General features: G+C 58.1%; 1 protein-coding gene across 1 annotated transcript in view; it reads left to right on the top strand.

The window, feature by feature from the left end:
- The window catches only part of LOC104273264 (semaphorin-3D-like), a gene marked incomplete at its 3' end in the record, with an annotated part of 10,570 nt that overhangs the window by 652 nt on the left and 7,115 nt on the right, over positions 1-2,803 (top strand). The window lies entirely within an intron of this gene.

The following is a 2,803-nucleotide window of genomic DNA, read 5'->3' as shown; positions in this document are numbered from 1 at the left end:
GGAGAGCCTGATCCACTGTGTCAATCATTTCCCTTCCCCTTGGCATCTATCTTGTCTGTTTAGATCATAATCTCTTCAGGAGAGGCACAGTTTGGCCTGAAACTGTGTCAGGGGAGGTTTAGGTTGGATCTCAGGAAGCACTTCCTCATGGAGAGGGCGATCAGGCATTGGGATGCACTGCCCAGGGCAGTGGTGGAGTCACTGTCCCCGGAGGTGTTTAAGGAAAGGCTGGATGTGACACTTAGTGCCATGGTCTAGCTGATGTGGTGGTGTTGGGTCATAGGCTGGACTTGATGATCTCAGAGGTCTTTTCCAGCCTCAATAATTCTGTGATTCTGTGATTCTGTTTGTGCCTGATGCAAAGCGGGACCTGGTTTTGGAGATCTGAAGATGCAACAAGAGCAGACTGACAGGTAGTACAGCACACAGCTCAGCAGAGAAGTGCAAAAAGGGAGTCTCTAGGGAAAGGGGAATGACTGGAGTGGTTAGAGCAGAGCCCTGCTAGCCTGGCAGCTGGTCACCCTGCCATGAACCTGCAGCATGGATTTGGCCGATTTACTTGTTTTCAGCTTCCCCTATGTGAAAAGGAGTGAGCTGCAGTGAAGGACAGGTGGGTCAGCACATCCCTGGTGCTGCCCTGGTGGCAGTGGGCAGGGCTCAACCAGCCCTTCACACCAGGGAGGCAGCAGTACAGCTCTCCCACGAGCATCCCACACAAAGCTCTGGGACCAACCTCTTGGCCTGCTCCATCGCCCTGGGACACCGCTCTGCAGGCAGGGACAGCCAGCACGGTGGAAGATGCCCACAGCTTGTGGCTGGAGAAGGCTGAACAACCCAGGGATGTTGGATATCCCTGCGGAGGGATGGCTCCACTGACAGACGAGCTCAGCAACCCAGTGCGAGATCTGCCTTTCCTTGGAGCCGCAGGGGGCAGAGCAGGGCTGCTGGGGTGGCAGGAGCGCAGAGGGACTGCTTACTTCAAAGCCCTGCGGTGCGCTGGGGTCAGACATGCCGAAAGCCCCCAAGTCTTGGGCAGAGGCAGAAGAGGAAGCTCCCAGCATCAGGAGGGCTCAAGGACGAGGTGAACAATGGCAGGGGATGTGACTCATGGACAGCACGGGGCAGGTCCAAGGACACAATGCCTTGAGAAGTTTAGGTTTAAAAACCCCTAGGAAAAAAAAATAATAAAAGGAGGCCTTTGAGAGCTCATCTACAGGATCGGCCTTGCCCTCAGATCCCAGCATGGGGGAGGCAGGCAGAGCCCTTGGTGAGGCAGGGGGAGAAGATGCAAGCAGGCTTGTGAGAAGGAAATGACAGCACCGAAGGCTGGGAGAGCAAAGGAAGGATGGGGCACGGGGCACGGGGCCAGGAACAACAGCAGCAGCTCCCACCCTGCCGAGGAGGAGGTTTATAATAGCACAGAGGCGATCACGGCTGTGTGAGAGGCAGCCCCGGGGTAAGCTGGGTCAGGCTGGGTCAGCCCTGGTGCTGCCCGGAGCTGAGGACACACGGCTGTGCTGTGAAACCACAGTAAACCTCCCTGCTCCTCTAACTGTAATAACCCAGGGCAGGCAGAGCCAGGAGTTGGCAAATGGGTCTTCTGCCAACCTTTGATGTGTGGCCAGCCCAGCCGGGCCGGACCCAGGAGCCAGCACCACGCAACAAGTGTTCAGGAGCATGGGAGGCTGGTGGGTCTTTGGTTATCGGCACAGAAAGCCACTCTGGCACGTCTCTTATCAGTCAAGGGCAGTGAGGGGCTGGGCTGGAGCCTGATTTAACACTAAGCTTCCCTGGGGTTTCAGGGCTCTCCTCCACGCTCTGCTCCGTCTGGGGGAAGGGGAGAGGACAGCCCTCTGGCACAGTGGGGCTGTGACCCCAGGAAGCCCAGGGTCGCCCTGCACTGAGGATGCTGCAGCTGAGGGGCGGGTGTAGGTGATGGATGGGACAAGGCGGTTACAGCAGAGAAAAACACGATGGCCTTGGGAGATAATGAACACAAAAGGGAGGATGTCTCTCCCAGCTCACTCATCTGTTTAGCTGCCATGCAGTTGCTGCAGACACCACCTGGTTCCCTGCCTCAAGGGTTGGAGTTCAGATCCAGTTTGGATTCACAGCACTCAGCAACCCCTTGGAGAGGGAGCAGAACCATGCTCAGCCCCGCGTTGTCATTAACCTGTCGGAGGTGTCACAGTGCAAGCACAGGACAGTGAGTCCTTCCTGGGTCCTCCCACGGACTGGCACAGGAGCAGGGAGGGCTCCTCTGTCATCCTTGTCCTCAGACAGGGCTGGGGCAGGTCAGAGGCCAGCCTTGTCCCCATTCTGCTTGATTATAGCCCATGCCTGACGTTTCCCCCCGGGATCGAGCAGGTCCCGGGAGCGTTGGCATACACGGGTGGGTGGGCGGTTGACAGCAGTCTGCCGGGGACCCAGTGGTGACAATGGCCCATAGGCAGCAACAGGCATTCTTGTGTTAATCCCATTCAGCTGGTGGGAAACAGTTTGGAAATCTCTCTCACACACACACCCCGCTTCCTATCCACAGCACCCAGAGCAGAGCCCTTGGGCACCCGAGGGTAGCAAGGAGGGACATGGGGCTGTGCACGATTTCTGTGGGAGTGGGAGGAGGGCCGGGAGCTCCCTGACACAGCTGGAAATGGCTCCGTGTTCCGCCGGAGCTGGAGCTCTGACCCTGGAGGAAGGGGAGAAGGAAATGCAAGTGTGGAGCGAGCCTGGTGTGGATCCAGGCAGCGACCCCTCTCCCTGCCTGCAGCCCAGCGGGTGCCGCCGGGACGAGGGACGTCAG

This window comes from Apaloderma vittatum, unplaced genomic scaffold, assembly GCF_000703405.1.
Source record: "Apaloderma vittatum isolate BGI_N311 unplaced genomic scaffold, ASM70340v1 scaffold27534, whole genome shotgun sequence".
NCBI lineage: Eukaryota > Metazoa > Chordata > Aves > Trogoniformes > Trogonidae > Apaloderma > Apaloderma vittatum.
The sequence above is the reverse complement of the archived record's forward strand: the minus strand, read 5'-3'. Positions and strand labels throughout refer to the sequence as shown.